We start from the raw sequence: 22,731 nt of genomic DNA on the forward strand, positions 1-22,731 counted from the left end.
AGGGTGTTGGATAATTTCTTCTATCTTCCTGATAAAAAAAGGGCAAATTCCTTATCTTTTCCTGTGTTCTGAAAGAACACAGACATTCACTTTGTGTATATTGAGTAAGTGAAATGGCAGATTCATGGTAACAAGTAAAATAAGAGTGATTCAGCGTTAAATTTAGTAAACAAAAGTAATAACTAAGCATAAAAATAGAAACAAGATGAATTTCTGTTATCAGTGACATTAGAGAGTGGATACTAAACATCCACAAGCAAAATGCTAAGGGCGCTGATGACACAATAAGCACAGAACCACCCTTGGAGTAGGGTAGGAAATTTGATATTTATAAGGGAGAACATCCCTGAACACCTGAGGTTTAAACAAGAAATTAGATGGTGTTATCAGTTTGCAGACATACCAGTAAAGAGAAGAGATATAGTTTCTTCATCAGTAGTGTAAAAGCCCTCCCTGAGCATGCATTTAATTCCACAATGCCTAGTACTAGAATGCAATTCCTAGAATTTCTCATCATAAAGCAATTGCAAAGGGAATTTATTCGGCGTCGTTTGGTATGTGACGAAAGGAAAAAATAATAAAGACTATCCTGAACTCTTCAGTGTGTGATTTAGACAATGGGAAGGACCGTATCTAGAGGTCAACCACTAACAGACTGCGTGCCAGGTCCTGAGAGAGAGTGTAATTTCTTACCAGGGGTATTATCTTTGCTGGTGATTAAGGCTTCTGATCGTGGGACACCAAGAGCCTGCCTTACATTTCTAACTACATTCGATACTTTTCACAAGGATTTATAGATGTTTCTGTGCTATCAAGCTATCCTTTAATGATTAGTATATATATATATATATATATATATATATATATATATATATATATATATATATATATACATATACATATACTGCTACTGATATGATATAATATATACATATATATATATATATATACTGCTATCCTTTAGTGATTAGGAATATATATATATATATATATATATATATATTACTTGTATATATATATATATATATATACATATATATATACATATATATATATACTATATATATACATATACAACATACTGTATATATATGTGTGTGTGAAATTTTCTAATTTTTCCTCAATGTAACTATGCCTAATAAATAATATTCTAACTAAAATCTTCCCTCTTTTTAGTGATTTCCATATATATGTGATATGCTCGCTCATGGAAACATTCAACAAATTCCAAAATTTGGAGTTGGGATTTTTTATAACAATAAACGTTCACATAGCTTTTATCCTTGCCTTATACTGAAGTTTAATATCGATATCAAATATTGATCTGAAAATGCCAATATGAGGCAAAGGGTGAACCTGAAAATAAGCCTGGGGAGCCAAGAATATTTCATTCATGCTGATTCATATCATCTACGCCTAACATTCTGTCTCCGTAATTCTCGATTTCAATAAGCATAATACACTTTAGACGTCCTTCAGAACAGCAAAATAATCGAAACTCGTCAGTAAGATCATTTTTCTTCTATCAGACTCATCCTTCAGACTTGAAAGTATTTTCTCGTGACCTGTCCATTCGTCTGTCTCATCGCCTTTTCTCCACGTCTCCTTTTTCTCCTTATCTATAACCCGAGGAACATCCGTCAAGCTGTCTTATCCTGCGTTCCGATCTTTTAGCAATTGATCGCTCTCGCCAGAACTAATGCTACTCGTCAGCGTGCGTTAGCACTTCTGCCACTCAAAGTGCCAATCCTTCCCGGAAGGATATCGCAACGAAGGAACGAGTGATTCAAGGACTATTTAAGACAGCAAGGAGAGATAGTTCCCAAAGGTTTAAGCTTCATCTCGAAAGATAAGCCTTTCACTTACAATTATATTTGTATGTTGTTAACCTAAAGTTTCATCAGTATATCGACAATATTCCTCGTAATGATTACGTCAATCTGGAAGTGATTATAGAAGGATAAAGAGAGACAGATAAATAGAAAGGGAGAGAAGGAGAAAAGGAAAGAGATTATAGCAATCTATAATCTGTTATAGAAGGTCACACAGAGAGAGAGAGAGAGAGAGAGAGAGAGAGAGAGAGAGAGAGAGAGAGAGAGAGAGAGAGAATTTCTAATCCTAAAGCACAAAAAAATATTGATAGGGATGATAGTTACGTATGATGTTGATTACACGGTAAAACAATCATTATATATTAAAATCTGATTGCATCTCTTTAATAAAAATATAAAGCTTTTACATAGAATCAGCATCAATAACTGTAAACTAACAATCTCGGCATAAGATTCTGTATTACCTAACAATAAATGAAAATTCAGAAAGAAAGTACTAATTTCTTCTTCATACCTTATACCAGGAAGAATGAAGGAATATTAAATCATACAACTTAATAAACTGCCAAAAGTTGAATCGACCGTATTACTAGTAAACAAGTATTACTACTTATTAATATTATTAATAATACGGGCATACCATATTTCTAATATTTTGGAGAATTTTAAGAAATGACAGTGAAAACATCTTTTGCAAAAATATGAAGAACCAAGACAAACTATAAAATCAACTCTCTCTCTCTCTCTCTCTCTCTCTCTCTCTGTCCTGTCTTCTGGCCTCTTTTAAATACAGAAATGTAACAAAGATAATTGGTTGTATGCTTCATAATCTTTTAAGTAAACAGACTCAAAGAGTTTTTTCATGTTTTGTCTGTAGAAACATTAGGTATTACTATGTCATTCTATTACAATTAAAAGGTTCAGTGGACATGATTCGAAGTTAGTTGATTCTTGAGTTAATATATCATTCAGAACGATGAATGTAGCAGACCAAAAATATTTTGCACAAATACAAATTACGCCAGATAATTTATCAAACATGGAAATAAAATAGCACGGTAATGAAATTTAGAAGAATAACAGTAAACATCTTCAAGTAGCCATGCATAACTATATTTGTACTGTAATACTGAAAGTTATAAATTAAATTTTTGACGTTATTAACTAGGTAAGGCATTCAGAACTATTGCAACTTAAACGAAATGGTAACATTAACGTTACCACTGACTATTTAGGTGATTCGAAGTTCATACCAGTACTGGCAGTTTTCGTACCAAAAGAAAATAAAAACAAAATAGATTATTAAATAAATAGTTACCAGTCAATATCGTTCGAATGTATACTATATCGAAAGGGAAAAAATTACAAAGCAGTAAAGAACCATGTTTTTTAGTATTCGTTAAATATCTTGTCTTATTTTAATGGCCATCGTCCACAGCTTTCAGAAATATTTTCCTTTACTGAAAATCCAGTGAATAATAGAAATAACCTTTAAACAATACACAGATATAATAGGAACAACAGCTAAAGAATATATTACAGCAAACGGTTATAATCAGTCCTTTCAGTGCTTTAAAATTAAAGCTAAATAACACGTAATGGCAAACGATGCGTTGTCTCTTTTTGGCAATTATTGCAACTAGAAAAGTTTGCACGCATTTCTGCATGTTCCGGCGAGCAGGTACATTCAGGACATGTATTAAATTAGCATAATCTGTTCCTGCTTTGCATTCATAAATGAATTTACTATTTACGTAGAGTCGCAAATTGTTTTGAGCGCCATTGTTCTGCTGATACTCCACTGAAAAGGAAATATTTCTATGTAGTTTTACCGTGAATGATGATATTATTCACCAGTTGCCTCTAATTACTTTCCAAGAAATTCTGAAAACTTCCTAAACAGGCCTTAATGGCGAGGCGTATGCGATAATATACATCACTTTCAGTGCATCCAGTATTATAAATGATGTCAAATAGTCACCACACATTCACACAAACTTTAAACCACGTATATTTTATGTCCCTTTCAAACAAAACATGTGCTTCCTAGTGGCTGGTTTCATAATTACATCTATTGAAATTGTAGATCGTCTACCCCTTTTATGACTTTCGTCAAGTAATGGGTTCAATTTTATTCAGTTAAAATATATTCTCGAACCAAGGGGAAATAACAAAAGGAGTTTAACTGTAAAATATCAAGCCCTCTGCCGTTAAAACCTGAAAGTTATTTCGCTTGAGCCGTCCATCTTTTTCTCTTTCTTTATCGTGTTTGTTATTTTTTGTTTATCTGCAAGTCCTAGAACATCTTTCATGTTGAAATATCTTTCTATCTAATCTTTTCACCAAAACTACTGCTGATCGTCTGTGCGCGTTAGCATTTATGTCAGTCAGACATGCTCCTCGTGGAAGGATAACTTCAATCGAAGAATTGTAGGCTTTCTGAACAGTCTGCAAGTACACGTTATTATATAATGGTTTCTGATCCATGTGTCGAGCTGGCATTTTCATTAATTCATTTTCCAGGAAATAGGTCACCATTTTTAAAAGGGAGAGAAAAAGTGAATCCTTAATCCAGATAAAAAGTTACCGTACAATATTACTTAACAGATTTAAGCTCGTTGGTTATGGAGGTTGTTCTTTTTATTCACATTGATGATCAGAAAATTACTCAAAACTTAAGATTAAATAGATATTAGAAAAGGATCGCCAGAGCGTGCGTAAAACCCCTTTGGGAAAAAGCTTCCCAAAATATAAAATTAGTCAAAATAATAGACAGTTTTAGGTTGGGATCAATTCCTCGCTTTAAGTTGTTAACAAATATAATAAGCAAAATACAGAAATCTACTTATTCATAAAATTAGGAATTCGTTATTTTTTCTATCTCTGTTACATTGTCCTTTCAAATATAAAGAATTCAATATTTCTAAGATGCACATTTTAACATTAAATATGAGAAATTCTACAATGGTCCTATTGGTGGCTAAAATAAAAAGTGCATAAATATCATAGCTCGATGGTTTTACCTTTATTGTGTGGTTAGCATCTGTTATGGAAATCCAGTACCTACTTATGATTAAAAATCACACGTTTCCCTTCGAGTATTATCGGAGACAAATGGAAGACGTCTTCTCGAATGAATATCTGATCTATGCTTCAATTATAGGAAGACACTTTTTGAGCATAATGGTAATGAGTTTCTGTCAAGTTTGCATCTGCACGTATTGGCAAACAAGGAGCACCCTCCCGCGTCTTGTGACGTATGAATATGAAAGAAATTGAAAGGTAGTAATTAATTGACGGAGAAAAGGTCTTTGTTATCGCTTGTAGAAAGGGTTTTTGCCCCTGTAAATGTCCTGGTTCTTTTCGAAATTGCCTAGGCTTTCTTTATATAATAATAATAATAATAATAATAATAATAATAATAATAATAATAATAATAATAATAGGACTGTTCTGTTTATATATATATATATATATATATATATATATATATATATATATATATATATATATATATATATATATATATATATATATATATATATATATATATATATATAGTATAATGGAATGCTAATGGTAAAGAGAGGTTCATCATATTAGGCAATAAAAATGCCGTAATTGTCAAGCAAAATTACAGCATTTTTATCTCCTATATGAGGAACCTCTCTTCACCATTAGCATACCCTTCTCTGCTATCCTTATGTATTCTACAGAAACAATTTAATAATAATAATAATAATAATAATAATAATAATAATAATAATAATAATAATAATAATAATAATAATAATAATAATAAAAAGATCGACGATTCCTCTCATAGAATCTTGCAATGAGCAAACAGTATACGGATTTAGTAGGCTACAAGGCATTTTCTTTTGCTCTAACGGATAATGTATTGAGTACTTCAGACATTAAGTAAATAGTACTCTACTGAAATACGTAAGAAATATGGAACTGATCCGTTCATTACAATATTAAAAGATTATTATTATTATTATTATTATACATATTATTATTATTATTATTATTATTATTATTATTATTATTATTATTATTATTATTATTATTTGAAAGTAGTAAACCCTCTCTAAAATAAGTTCTGTTGAAAAGAATGGTTGTATCAGCCCAATTGATTTTATAACGTCTTTTCATTTCTTCTAATGATTCGCTTCATTCCAGTTATTTGCGTCTATTAAAACCTAGGCAATATTCATATTTCGGTTAAAACGCATAATAGATACGCTCTAAGTCCTACATATTTATTCCACACCAGAAGACCCCTTGAGTATGTCCACTGGAGACGGCTACGGGGTCTTCTTTCCCTGTTCAACTTACCACCTGAGAGTGCATTCCTCACTGCCTGCAGTATGGAATAAATATACAAGATTTAGAACCTTTCTATTATTCATTTTAAGAAAAATATAAATACTGTAAAATTTTACTAAACACAACAACGAAGAAAAAAGAATCAGTAGAAGAAATTGAATAGATATTATAGAGTAAGTTCGACCAACGCAGTTATTATTTTCAACTATTATTATTACGAACATGTTAGCTCTCGCTACGCGCGCTGGAACCTGGCACTGCTGTCTCCCCTACCCTCCCGCTCCCCTACCTACCTTGCCCATAACCGGGGTGAACAAATGGGCTTGCAAGAGGAGGGTGGATGTCTCCCCTACCCTCCCGTTCCCCTACCTACCCCGCCCCACCCAGGACGGACAAACGGGTTTGTCGGGGGTGGGCGGCTGTGTAATGTCTCCCCTACTGTCACCCGGGGGAGAGCAAACAAGATCCACTCGGGTTTTATTATTATTATCAGCTATGAGCGGCCTCCCCAATACTACCCGCCCAGACTGCTACGTCCGCACGCGGAGACCGAGACGGCCATCACCATCCGCAAGGCAGCTTCGCTCAGGGCATTAATGCCCTAAGGCAGCCAATCTAAACTCGGCAACCGCCCCATCGATTACTTGAAACCGTATAAATAGCGACTGACGACCCCATTTTAACCAGAACGAACCCAACCTTCCTTGAGAATGAATACGGTTGAAAACGTTGGATATCCGCTACGCCCTTAGAAACCACGAAGAAAAAACTCAAGAAATACGAAGTCTTGTTTGCTGAGACTCGAAACTCTACAGCTATCACACGCCATATTTGACTTTAAAAATAAAGTCACTTTGTACGGAACAATTACCTTCCTTATCCAGACCTTACATCGGCCAGCTCTTAGCAAAATCAGCCCTGAAGAACTGAAATAGTAAGAAGAATTGAAAAGACTTTTAATAAAATCAGTTCTACTGATGCTGTCATTAATAATAATAATAATAATAATAATAATAATAATAATAATATTATTATTATTATTATTATTATTATTATTATTATTATTATTATTATTATTATTATTATTATTATTATTATTACTTCGTTTATATTCTCAGAAAACGAGGGTAGCTTTCGGACATAATATACATATTAAAAAGGAAAGATTAGACAAAAAGGTGAAAAGATAAATACTACATATTATGTAAAAAAAACTATAAACGTATTTTGCGATGAATACCATGATTATAGATACAATAATTAATCTTTTCTTGGGAGCCTTAATAACTAATTTCATAGCCAAAGCTATTTTCTTGAGTTGGCAATAAATCATCCTGATTTTTAGAGAACTGAGTTTTATGTCTTCTCTATGACATCCTGAAAGGTTTTTCTTTTCGGAGACGACAACTTTCGCTAACAGTTTCCCATTGATATTATATCGCTTCGTATGATTCGGTGCACAAGACATGAGACAGAGTTTCCAAGATTACCGTATATTCAGAAGTACTGACGTTAACACCACAGCAGACTCAGCTTTACAATGGAACTTTCTTTATGTTGGGATTTCTGTTACGTGTAAAAATTTTTACCTAACGGAAATCCCAACACTTTTACTGTAAGAATTCTCAAATACTTATTCTGTCTGTGTGCGAAGACTGATTTAAATTTAGATTGCCCAGAAGAGGACAAATCACAATGTTGTCACTATTATTTTGAATCTGAAACCTCAGCCACATGACGAGCTCTATTAAGAATTATTTAAATGCCTATCCATCTGTAGACAGTGTTATGTGGTATTTAGGTTCCCATCTTTTCAGTGAATTAATATGTTCGTGTTGCAAGAGTGATGATAAAGTAAACGCATATATTCTCCATAACAATGGCAGCTACCCAGAATAAAGGGAGAAGATATTCGCTGCATAATTATTAAGTAAATGACAGTCAAAAAAAAAAAACGAAGTAAAAAGCGTACATGAGACTAAAACACCAATATACCCCATGTTTTCGAAATACCCTAATCCCATTTTCGCAACGTGTGCTACACGAATTACTTATCTCTTAATGTTTAGAACATGACGTTTGTTGCTATATAATATTAGCCATAACAGACCATCTTCTCTATTTTAAAATGGGATAATATTGTTAAAAATATTATGGGAGGTTCAGTAACAGGAATTTAAGGGAGCCTCGATGGCCAGGTCGGTAGAGCAGCAGCTTCGGACTTCATAGAGGTCTGGGGCGCGGGTTCAAATCTGCAGCCGATCGGTCAGAGAGGCGGACACTTTGCTATCCGTGTAGACACCCCGGGATTATGTATGTAATCAACGGATAGGTTTGCTAAAAGCAAATGGGTGTTACAGACTAATACACACAAACAAAGCCACTCCAACATCTTCTAAAAACATAACAGACACCTCACATGTCTCGAACTGTTGACCTAACCGCTCAACTCACCTCGCTGCTGGGAGAAAGGGAGCTGGTGATTTGGTACGATACATATACATGCGCTACCGGGGTCTAAGCAATGTCAGGCAGGGCAGCCGATCGAGACTACGTTCTACCCCAAAGCCAAATCAAAGTCCTTCAAAAGAAGGCATCGTGCTTACCCCATACAAAATATGGGAAAAAGCACGTTAAAAGAAGAAGAAGAAGAAGTAGTAACAGGGAATTTAAGAACTGTGAGAAACATTACGAAACAGAGTGGGAGAAATATATTGGCTCATGTCTAGATAAATGCTGTAATCTAATAAATGAAAATGACGATAGGGGCACATAAAGCCATATGCTTCGGCCATTACTTCAGATTAGAGCACCGGGAAATGTGTTTTGTGGCAATAAAACTTTTGTCAGTGATGACAATAACAGTAGTAAAACGAATTTTAGGTCCTTCGAAAACATTTGATCTCAGTTTCATAAAATTTCCAAACACCTTAGACACAACCGGTGAATAGGCAATTGGACGAGGGAGAAGGATACACTTTCCTTATCCATAGTCCATTCCGGAATAAACGATAGATATATTTCGAGACTTGAAGCTTCAAAATTTGAATTTTGGTGAAGGTTTTATCTTCATTGAAATCATCATCAAAAAGTGAAATTCGGCACAGTTGTGTGATTAAAAATTGTATGGTTTTCTTTGACTATAAAAGTAAGTTAAATGGAAAACGTCTTCTATAATGAATATCTAATCTGTGCTTCAATTATCGGGAAATACTTTTTACGCATAAATTCTCTAACTCCGAATAACATTAATGGGTTTCTGTCAAGATTGACAAACACGTCTTTTGAGATATGAAGATACGTGAAGTTCACTGAACTCAGTTGTTGGAAAAGCAAATATCAGAGTCCTCGCTTGAAGTAGAGCCTTTGCTCCACGCATGCTTCGCATAGCTTCTTCATCCATGCAGATTAAGCCAGCCCTGTACCATGGATGGATTTAATTAAGCAAAGCATTAAATCAAAGGCAGAAAATCCTAAACCTTTTTCAATAAAAAGTAGAAAATTATTTATAACTTTTAATAGACTGGTAAATATCATCGAACTGGCAGGGAACACACTTATTCTAAAAATATTAAGACTACACAGGACATTATCTTGGTTATAAGAAAAATAATCTAATATGCATTTCTGGTCAATCATTCACTTATTTTAAATTGTTAAACGAATGTAGACCTCGATCAGGAATTTGTTTTAAAATTAAAAATTACCTTTTCCCAACATCAATGTAGAATTGTACTTGAGGCGTAAAATGTAGCCGAAGACAACGTAACAAGCTATTAGATAACAGAGAAATTCAGCTGACAGAATAATTTCTTCATAATCTAACTAACCTAGAAAACAAAACAAAGAAATAATGTAGTTATTAAACATAACTAACCTGTCCATTGTGGAAAATGAGTCAATGAAATTACGAAAGCACTTTCATTGCAATGTATTGAAATTATAAACTGCCAATGAATGAGCGATAAAGCGTCTCTAATAAACCAAGCTAACAGCATCATACATAATTTTTTTAACATCAGACTAAAAGCAATTAATTTACTGTAACGAGAGACTGCACTCCAGCTTTGCGAAAAAATAATGAAAGACATTTTACCGGGGGAAACATAGATATATTGGCACAAATTTCATTAAAGTTATAATAATATTATTAAGCCGCAATATCAGAGGAAAACTAGGAAAGGAAATTGCTTTCATTTAAAGAATATTACTCCTACTAACCCTCATACTATAAAGCGACAGACTTTGCACATAATCTTTTGCTATTAATTATCGTAAACTGCGCTGACATTAGCGTTACAAGGACTTGTATTCCAGGTCCTCTTTGTAGTAGAATATCATACATTGGCAGGGGAACGTGAATGTATCAAACAAGAATTGCAACAGTTTCACTAACAACACTTAAACTGCTCTGCCTTTGCACTGATACGGAATATCACTCTCAACAAGAATGTCCCTGCAGTCTAAACGTGACTTAAGTCCTTCATCGATTAAATATCTTGTTATAAATAATTCTCCAGTTAACTGAAAATCACCTCTCCAGGTTTAATTTTACGCTCTATCCCGACTTGGGAGCACTATAACACCACCAGGATTACTTGTGACTGCATTTGAAATCATCTCTCAATACTGATACTAGATGTTAAGATAGTGTACCAGAAACACTGGAAATAATATGAAAATAAAGCGAAAAAAGAAGAACCCTATCTTTCGACGTCTCTTCGGCGTGGTTTTCTCTCAGCGTATAATCAAAGCCACCGAAAATAATCTTTCGGTGGTCTCGGTATAATTCTGTATGAGCCGCGGCCCATGAAACTTTAACCAGGGCCCGGTGGTGGTCTGTCCTATATCGTTGTCAGAAGCACAATCATGGCTAACTTTAACCTTCAATAAAATTAAAACTACTGAGGCTAGAGGGCTGCAATTTGGTATGTTTGATGATTGGAGGATGGATAGCCTAATCAACATACCAATTTGCAGCCCTCTAGCCTCAGTAGTTCTTAAGATCTGAGGGCGGACAGAAAAAGTGCGGACGGAAACTAAAAAGGGAAATCTTGTAAACTAAGATATTTCTATGGAATTTTCCTTGTAAGCAAAACGGTACAGAAATATATCACATGCAGGGCAGAAAAATCCGAACGGGAATAGAAGTTCATAGCACCTTGGATTTATGGTTCCTGTCGGCAGGCTTACCGGATTTTAATAGAAAGGAAAATATTCAACAAAAAGATTATATAAAACCTTTTCCCATAAATCACTATCGACAAGATGGTGATGCCTATCCCTAGGGGTGACGTAAGGTACAAAATAAAAGTAAAAATGAGTCTTATCGTCTCTCTCTCTCTCTCTCTCTCTCTCTCTCTCTCTCTCTCTCTCTCTCTCTCTCTGTCGAACTGAAGAGAAATAAGATACTTCAAAATGGGGGCAGCTGTCCACGTTCCAGGGGACTGATTCTGCAGCCAAGTAGAAAATGCGGTTAGCCGAGCTCTCGGGCTTCAATAAGTTCGAAATTTCAAAATGTCACTATCTTGGGAGGAGGAAATAAATCCTCAGCCCTTATTTTCTTTAGACTCTTCTTCTTCTTTGAGCCATAAATTCACGAAAGATGGTCTGGGGACCAGAAGAACAACCGATTTCAGACTTCACTTACCTCTTCCGGAAGGCTGCCCTGGAACATCTATATAGATGCAATTTCTTCATTCTCTTTTCTTCTCCTCGACCCCCTCCTACTTGTTCCTTTTTTCTTTTACTCCTTTATCAAGTGGAATTTTGGAAATGTTTTCCCCTGGACCATTCTGAAGGAGGATGCCTGTTGTGCAACGAAGAAGAAAAAAATAAAATGTCAAACTACTCTCGGTTAGGGAGGTACCTATCGAGAAAAATCTGAAGGTCAAGGGAAAAATGCAGCAAATGTAAATATTTGCTCAAGTTATCTTTTTATATGGGTGTAGTTTTTTTTGTAATTAGGATTTGAAATAGGATTTCATAATCTGTCATTAGATTGTAAAGAAAAAAATGATCGCCTAGTCGGCTAACCTGACATAATGACATTCTCAATGTTACCTTACCTCTCCTATTTTCGCATTAGTCAGATCTTCCTCCCTTTTATATCATAAAATATAATCAGAGCACTAGAACAGGGATCCATTGGCTAATTATTATATCAGTGTTCCACTATGCCTCTACTAATACTTCCTTTCCTTTTGGGTTTTGCTTCACATATTTTCGAAACTGCCAAAACTTTCAAAGTTTCATGAGAATGCTTTTTCTTTATCTTGTATACCTTTATCAATACTTAGCTATACTTAACATGCACCCTTCCGACAATCGTCCTCTTTGTTTTACGAGACCTCTAATTTTACCTACAACACACACACATACACACACACACACACACACACACACACATATACACACATATATATATATATATATATATATATATATATATATATATATATATATATATATATATATATATATGTATGTATGTATGTATATATGTATATATATATATATATATATGTATATATATATATATATATATATATATATATATATATATATATTATATACATATATCTGGGTATTAACATAAGGATGTATGTCCACACGTTACAAATTTAATACTCATTGCTCATTAACTAATTTCCATTTCCTGTAAATGCAAAAGAAAGTTAACTTTTTTCTTTTTAAGAAAAATCAAAATTTTCAAATCCATGTAGAGCATAGACCCACTACTTCAAGCAATGGAGCAAAGGCTTTCGCCTGAAACAAAATCTTTTTCAATTCCTTCCCCCTTCATATATCACAATACCAGCGAAGGTACTCGTTGTTTGCCAATGTGTACAGCTGTAAATCCTGACGGAAACCCATTACCATTATGCATTCCTTCAGAATTTATGCTCAAAAGTGGCTTCCTATAATTGGAGCATAGATTGGATAATCACAACGAGACACGGGCATCATTTATCTTCCCGGAATACTCAAAGGATATTTATTTGGTTTTCAGTGGTAAACTCGTAAGGAAATGAAGCAACAAATAGTAATTGAAATCTATGTAAAATTCCAGAATTAACTCTCGGTTTGGGTTCTTAATCTCAACTGTGAGTTTCTAATTAAATGAAAAGAAAAAATTGATGAAATTCAGGCGTCGAAGGTAGATACTAATATTGCGTTCCTTCTTACGCATCTGTCCTTCAGTAGTAAAAGAATGGCAATATTCTTGTTGCTGATTAGATGTTTGATTATTTTAAGAGCTTGATCACCAATGGAGAAGTAACACAATTTCCTTGAATAGATGGGTCAATGATTCCATTAAACAATAAATCCTATTTTACTTATTAATTATTATCCATAAATGGAATAAACGTTTAATGAGGTCTTTTAGCTGGCCTATTTTTTTTTATTGTATCTAAATGCAAAGACAAATATATACATACATAAACACACAGAACCACATACACACATTTGTATTTATATATGTGTGTGTATATTTATATGTATGTATGTGTATATATATATATATATATATATATGTATATATGTATGTATAAATATGTATATATATATATATATATATATATATATATATATATATATATATATATATATATATATATATATATATATATATATATAACTAGTTTTTAACTTGGTGAAATGACTCTATCTCCGTTTATAATCGAAAAGGTAATGGTCCAAACATTCGAAAAATCCAATGTATTGACATTTTTAGAAAAGTTTTAGTTATCTAGACCGTTATAGAATATAAAACTAGTTTTTTTAACCAGGTTTTATTTTTATAATCAGACATGATCGAAAAACAATATTGAAAAATATATCCACGACATGACAGATTTTTATTTTCGACAGACATGATGACATATAAAAATATATCCACGACATGACACATAGGTAGACCAATAAGCGAGAGGAAATAAGAGAGATTTAGGTGGGAAACCCTTTGGATGCACTGATGGTCGAGCTGGAAAATGGCACTCTATGGTAAAGTGTTGTCCAATCAGCGGGGAGAGCTGAGGGATCTGTTGCCCCAATTATCCACCGGGGATATCACATGATTGTGATTGGTCAGCGGCTAATTTTCGTTTCTCACTTTTCAGCCAAGCCATCAGGGATTCGCATGTCCCAAGATCCTTGCTACTCCTAGCTGATTGGCCAACATAAGTTTCTTAACGAGTAGAGTTGTGGCAATACCCTCAGCGTGGCTGTGTGTTACGAGTTGCCCAAGAACTGCAGTCCGTTTTAGCATGATGCCAGCTTTATCTAAGAAGAAGCTATTTTTTTGGTCTGTTAGAAACAGAACCAAGCCCTTCCTTAAGCATTCAGATAAATAAAACTACCATTAAATCTCGAAAGATTTGTTTCCTTAACCGATTTCTCCCTCTACTTTTCCAGTACAAACCAAAGATTATAGATCATTTCACCAGCTTGAGAGAACCAAAAATAAAATCATCAGTACCTAAAATGTCGTTGGTATAAACATTAAATTTAGGTTAAGCTTAGCTTTTCCAATGATTTTTTATAGACGAGCTACTTCATGCGTTTTTGAGCCTCTAAATACTTTCTGATTCCGTATGTCATTTGTAGCAATATTCTCATTTAAGAGTTGGGAGATTTTAACGTTACGTAACTGATATCAGCTTCACAAAAGCGGCAAGAAAATTATGTAGAGGAATCGGGGAAAAAATATACTTCTATGACGACTTTTTAAATGACCTCTGATCCCCTCCTCCTGACGAACGGATTTAGTTCTGGCAAGAACGATCATTTCTCTATAAACTGGAGGAAAGATTGGATATCACGGTATATATTTCTATTTTTAGGGATGAGGGGAAACGAGAGAGGGAGAGTGAAAAGGACGGACAGATGAATGCTGATATTTTATTCTATTTTAAACTTTATGGCAAAGACCAAAGAATTTATAACGGCAAGAATACCCTGATGGTCTAGAAGTCTTATTTTAGAATTCCAATGGCATGGTCTAAATATAAATACCAAACCATCCGGGACGACTCGTCTTAAGAAAACTGGACACACACATATTATATATATATATATATATATATATATATATATATATATATATATATATATATATATATATTATATAACTTTTATGACTTTTAGTTGCCTCTACATAAAAGAAAATCACAGCAGTTGGTACTAGATTCTTACTTTCATTGCCGTTCGCGAAAACACGAACAGCATTGGCTGCATCACAGGCCTGCGCAGAGAGTTCGTCAGAAGCGTTTCACACTGCTCTTCACAAACTGAGCTATTCATATGTATCTGGCACACAGACTCGTTCTCCCGGATGTCAAGGTCATCCCTTCCCTCCCCTTCTATCACCCTAACACTTCTGAATCATAACTCATTTCAACAGCCTATCGTAGGTCGTCCTTTCCACATGAACGACCAAAATCTAAATATTCTGATCCATATCCCCACCTACGCTAAGCATTTTTACCACTCATCCGTATTTCTCCATTTTCATTCCTCACACTTCATCTTGCTTTATATAACTACCCAAATGGTTCATTTCAACTGTTTTTTTTTTTTTTTTTTTTTTTTTTTTACTATCGCTGAACTTCTACACCTCACTGCCTTAGAGGAGAGCAGGCTCGATCATTTCTTTTAGTCTGGGCCATTCATGCGTTCAGTATCTCATGGCTTTTTTCTCCTTTCCATCATCTATTATACATAATCCCGAGAACATACAAGAATCAACTTCATCGATTCTTTTCCATTTACTCTCGTAACTTTATTCTTGCACCCAATTACTCTTTGCTTCATCCTCTTGGAAGCACTTTCAATTAACAGCTGTCAAGTACCAATCACAATCATATCAATTTGACTTGGGGAATAATTTACAGACAAAAGAAATTATTACTGATAAGTGCTTCTGCCCAGGTCATAATTCGAGTCTGGGCTTTGTGGTCTAGGTACAGTGGTAGATAATCAACTTACCCAGCTGGCTATCAAGAGAGATGCAAGCTGATTTCGACTGTTGTACATATTCCTGTCGAATTCAGGTTCTCCACTTAGGAAGGATATCAACCAATCTTCACTATGATAACACTTGGCCAAATTGCGCCTTTTTTTAATATAAATATTACTCCACAGATCGCTTCAGCATCGAATTCACTTTACCTTTCGAATAATCTAATTACATTAAATCGAATTTTAAAAGATGAATGTATCTACCCGGCAAGGATTTGAATCGGTGCTATTTGAAATCTATAAGGGAACAGACCGTCGAATTATCCAATCTTATGTCATGAGAAATATAAGCTGATTTTGACTGCTGTACATATTTCTGTCAAATTTAGATTCTGTAATTAGAATCGAAATCAGCTCATCTCTGTTATGTTAGCTGATTGCATAGTTTGTAACACTTGGCCAATTATGAAAGTTTTTTTCACACGTGACCCAAATTACACTTTAATATAGGATTCACATCATTATGGAAAAAACATACATTAGAATAATAATGACGATCACCAAAGAATTTTTCATTGATAATTGCATCTCTCTCTCACTGGTAAAATCAATGGAAGTCGGCCAAGAGGAAGACCTAGACAAAAATATATGGATGGATTGGTGAGAATGACTGGAGGAAGAATGTCTGCAGCTCAGTTGCTGCAGAGAGCCGGAAATAGAGAGGAGTGGCGAGCCATGGTTGCCGACGTCCTTGGGGATATGGCACCTGGATGATGATGAATTGCATATACCTCAGCCAAGATTCAAAACTGTGCAATTTGGATGACATACAGAATTAGAAAACTCAGCCCCTGTGAGAAATATAACTTGATTCCGACTCTGCAAAATTTTAGAGACAAACATAGTAGTAATATTAAATTTATATATAGAGTACTTCAAAAAACCAGATGATATATCAAGGAATAAAAGGAAATACTCTTTTCTTAAGGGTATAAACACATCATGGTGCTCAAGACATGCCAAAGCTAGATTTCTCTGAATACCTGCGTGAGAAATTATGAAACAGTATTGTATACAGAGATATGCTACCTATTAAAAAGGTATTTCCTTGACCTGAAAACTCGGTCCAAAAATAAACAATATATCCATAACTTTTTTATAAGGAACATATAGATTTTGAGCGAAGAAAAACAGAACACAGAGATGCCATTAAAAGAGATGTGGCAGAGTTGTTTTCAAACACATATCACGAGGTAATCATTCGATGGATTTTGAGATGGTCAGTTGGTAACAAAGCCAGACGCACAGAATAAAACTTGTTAAATCTACCATTGCTCAGAACTTTAAGAAAGTAAACATTTTCAGAGAAATTTTGAATTATGCCTGCTTTTGATAACAAGTAACAAGTATGTTAAGTCGTTAAGAACTGTAGCCAAACCTCTTTGAACGCTTTGTTCCTTAACTGACAAGAATACGAAGGCAATTCTGTAGTTTCCTTTAATGTTGTGTAAAAGTTTTTGAGCTTCCTTTTAGAATTCTAATCAAGGAAGGAGATGGTCGCTTCGAAAGGTAAATAAGTTTCTTGTACGTACACTCTGGCTTTGGGGTATATATATATATATATATATATATATATATATATATATATATATATATAGATGAATCGGGATCGAACCCAAGGTTCTCAGGTAGTTTCCTTTAAACGGAATACAAGGAATTACCTAAAGCACCTGCTTGCATACCAGCGTTTTGAGCTTCCTTCTGGTGAATTAGAAATAATCATGGGAAATAAAGGAGAGGTATATAAATAAGTTATCATATATATATATTATATATATATATATATATATAGGTATATATATATATATATATATATATATATATATATATATTGTGTGTTGATGATATCTTATTCATATAATATGAAATGTTGTCCATTATGAGTATAGTTATAGGTAATGGGTGCATACTTCTTTTATATATATATATTGTGTGTTGATATTTCTATCTTATACATCAGAAGGGATAATTCTGAATATGTTCCATTGGGTCACTGAAGTTGGGAATTTTATGCAGTTTAACTTCTTTTAGACTTGTACATTTCAGGTTCGATCTCGACAGTGATATTTATATATATACATCAGCGACATTTGGAGGCTTTTATATTGCGACATTTGGAGCTTCATGATTGTATATAAATCACGGTGTGATAAAAAAATTCATAATAAGAGCTGCACGTTCCAAACGTACCAATGAACTATCATGGTGGAGGTGGTTTAATGCCGAAGCTAAGTATAATTTCCCCGCTCTCGACCGGTAAACAAGTACAACAGACTCGGCATTTATATACTTATACCTCTCTTGATGGCTCAGTGGGTAGACCGTCGACAGAAGTCGCTGGATAAGTATCTGTGTCCAGGGATCGAGACCCGGCAGTACCAATCCATTTATTACTTATAAATTCCCCTTCGCTGATAATTCCCCATCAGGGATATTGGCGACGTAGTGTGAATTTAATATTAAGCGACATTTGTAGCTTCATGATTGTATATAAATCACGGTGTGATAAAAAAAATTTCATAATAAGAGCTACATGTTCCAAACGTAGCAATGAACTATCATGGTGGAGGTGGGTTAATGCCGAAGCTAAGCATAATTTCCCCACTCTCGATGGGTAAACAAGTACAGCAGACTTGCATTTATTTATACCTCTCTTGATGGCTCCGTGGGTAGGCCGTCGACTGGAGTCTCTGGATAAGTATCTGTGTCAAGGGATCGAAACCCGGCAGTACCAATCCATTTATCACTTATATTTTCCCCTTCGGTGATAATTCCCCATCGGGGATATTCCCGAGGTAGCGTGAATTTGATATTAAGCGACATTTGGAGCTTCATGATTGTATATAAATCACGGTGTGATAAAAAAATTCATAATAAGAGCTGCGCGTTCCAAACGTACCAATGAACTATCATGGTGCAGGTGTTTTAATGCCGAAGCTAAGTATAATTTCCCCGCTCTCGACGGGTAAACAAGTACAGCAGACTCGGCATTTACTTATACTCTCTTGATGGCTCAGTAGGTAGACCGTTGACTGGAGTCGCTGTATATATATATATATATATATATATATATATATATATATATATATATATATATATATATATATATATATATATATACTGTATATAATATATATATATGTTTATATATATATATATATAGATATATATATATATATATATATATATATATATATATATATATATATATATATATATATATGTATATATGTATTATTCCTCCCTTTACTCGTCATTGGAGCATAAAACCATGTGTACTGATCGCTATGTCAACAAAGCAATTACTTATGACCATTATCATTAGCTGTGCGTTATTTATCCGCATGGCAGTCATTATTTATAATATCCATGATATCCTACTTGATGAGCTTTTGATGAAGATATGATGCGTGTCATTGATATTGTGGCAATTCAGCAAGAGTTTACTGCTGCCGAAAAATATCCCTCTGTAAAAGACTTAGTCCATAGGGGCAATATTGCCATTATTCAACATATAATCACATGGTCTCGATTGAGACAATTTTCATTATTGGCTTACATAAATAGACGTGTCTTTCATGTTAAAAGATAAATATAATGTGCTCAAGAAAATGTTTGCGATGACAGAGTTAAGAGCATCCCTTTTTCTCTGATATATATATATATATATATATATATATATATATATATATATATATATATATATATATATATATATATATATATATATATATATATATATATATATATATATAGGTAAGTCGCAGTTCCAGCCATAAATGTGATATATAGCACCATTCGGGTAAGGATATTCAATAGCTTATATTTAGAGAACAAACAGCTCAGATTATTTGTTCATGCTTCCAAAAGAAAGACTGAAACTAACTTACATACCCTGCACCTGAAAATCATGTTGCCAATGGGCTATAAACCATAAACTGTGAAATCTTTAATTACTTTCCTATGGCATAAATCAAACACGGCATTGTGTGTGTGGATATGTATCTATGAAATGTATGTTATATATGTAAATATATATATATATATATATATATATATATATATATATATATATATATATACATATATATATATATATATGTATATATACATACATATATATATATATATACATATATATATATATATATATATATATATATATATATATATATATATATATATACATATACAACAATATTTGTGGCTCAATATTGAAAATGCAAAAAAAGTCACCGTGTACATTATATATATATACAGTATATATACTCCAAACAACACAATTTCTTTGTGTATAAGTTATTACTATCACGGAGGACCTTAATTATACGAAAGGTTCAAATGAGGAGATTTTTCATTTCAAAATTTCAGAGGCGCGTCTGCATCGATCTTCAAGGAACGAAATAATGAGAAAAACACATACATGTCAGACGTAAATAAGCACACGATGGTCGTCAACGGCTTACTTCTAATCCTGGTCAGTGACTGGGTATTAAGGTCTAGTCCCGCTGGCGTCTCCTCGTTGTGACTTTCGAAGCTGCATCCTTTCTCCTTCGGGGTGTTCAATACATATGTGTTTTTTCATTATTTGTTTCCATGAAGATGGAGCAAGACGCTCCTCTATAAGCTTGGAAATAAAGGATCCCCTCTCTTGAATCTTCCGTATTATTGATGTCCTCTGTGAAACACACACACACAAATATATATATATATATATATATATATATATATATATATATATATATATATATATATATATATATATATATATATATATATATATATATATAGTAATATATATATCATGTAAAGTTTTTTACCAGATACATATGTAATTGTAATAGCCACAATGCCCTCTTAAGTTCTCGAATTTTTCATGCTTTTGGATACCCTTGTCACTACAAAGCCTTTGGATCTAAGTTATATATATATATATATATATATATATATATATATATATATATATATTTATATATATATATATATATATATATATATATATATATATATATATATATATATATATATAAACGTGAAGTTTACTGCAACCAAAACAAACTGCAAATTATAATAAAGCTATGAATAAACAATTCCCACATTTGTATTTTGTTATACACTTTAGTTTCCCTCTCATATGTTTGTACAGGTTCTCCCTTCACGGCTCTCCTCCTGTTTCCTCTCCACAAGACTTTCTATGGCACTCAGAGTGTTCCCGGTGGCCTGACATACGCGATGTAGTCATTGATTTTCCAAGGATACTTATGCTTCGTTTCCCATAACCTGGGGCTTCAGGAAGCTTGCGTTGCTGGTATCATAATCTCAGTAATTAAAGCACGCATTCTTTTTCTGCTGGAACTTTCACTCCCGTTAATCTTTTGATGACCGTCAATGCTCGTGGGTCCAACGGTAGCGTCTGGCTTTTAATCCAGTCATTTTCAAGCTATTCTACTAATCGGAAACCCTGTACCTCTTTCAGTAATGAGTTTCATGTCATTATGTTTTTCCCTATTGCCAAATATAAGGGAATAATTCCGATATTTTGGGTAAAGGTATATATATATATATATATATATATATATATATATATATATATATATATATATATATATATATATATATATATATATATATATATATATATATATATATATATATATATATATATATATATATATTACTAAACTAAATATTCTCACCTTTCTCTGAATTGTTGCATCCACAGTTACATTTTCATGAGTAACACCATGATTGTCAACTCGTCAGCCTTTGATATACAGTTTTCATTTCCTCAATTACCAGTATGGTTTTTAAGTGCGATCGTATTTTAACACTTAAATGGAAGGCTTTTAAGTCATTGAACTTCATTGATATCTCCTATTCTCACGCTCACTGATTTTAGTTAACATGAAATAGTTCACTGCATTCAAGAGATTAACAAAGTGTCTGTACGATATTTATACCGCATATACAGATGCCTTAGAACTTTTCTCGCTCTTCTGATGGACATTAATTATCCCTTACAGTCGTAATTAAAATCACGGGCCTAAATATCTGTTAGTAACAAATTCCTCTCTTGCCGTTTACTCTCAAAGTATTTAGCTGATTTACTTATTTAATGTTTTGCAAGAAATTAATATCAGACCACTAATTCACTCTCTGGGCAACACGTATAAGTAAAATGGAATCATATAGAAATATATGAAAACATAAAACGGGAACTGAATTTTTGTGGTTACCATCATCCTATATCCATCCACAGAAGTTACTGGTTCGATCCTTGTCTAGGTATGAGGATTTATACATAAACTCCATCTAGGTGTCAATTATCTTAAAGAAAAGTGAATTATATATATGTTGTGTCTCGATGTCTGAAACATATAAAGGCCATGTGTAAAGTAGAACAAAAATGCTACTTAAGCATAAGTTATAACCAAGCACTTAGATATTACGGTGAAGATTAGTTGGTTGCTATACTAAGTTCTGAACCTGAATTCAGACAGAAAGACGCACATCATATTCGAAATCCACACTTATATTTCAAGAC

At 33.5% G+C, this 22,731-nt stretch overlaps 1 long non-coding RNA gene across 1 annotated transcript in view; it reads right to left on the reverse strand.

Moving 5' to 3' along the window:
• LOC136835442 (uncharacterized) overlaps window positions 1–22,731 on the reverse strand; it is a 196,220-nt gene that overhangs the window by 107,957 nt on the left and 65,532 nt on the right. Inside the window, exon 4 of the long non-coding RNA XR_010852156.1 lies at window positions 11,815–11,973. This is a non-coding gene — a long non-coding RNA (uncharacterized lncRNA). The remainder of the gene's footprint in view (window positions 1–11,814; window positions 11,974–22,731) is intronic.

Source organism: Macrobrachium rosenbergii, chromosome 55 (genome assembly GCF_040412425.1).
Source record: "Macrobrachium rosenbergii isolate ZJJX-2024 chromosome 55, ASM4041242v1, whole genome shotgun sequence".
Classification (NCBI taxonomy): domain Eukaryota; kingdom Metazoa; phylum Arthropoda; class Malacostraca; order Decapoda; family Palaemonidae; genus Macrobrachium; species Macrobrachium rosenbergii.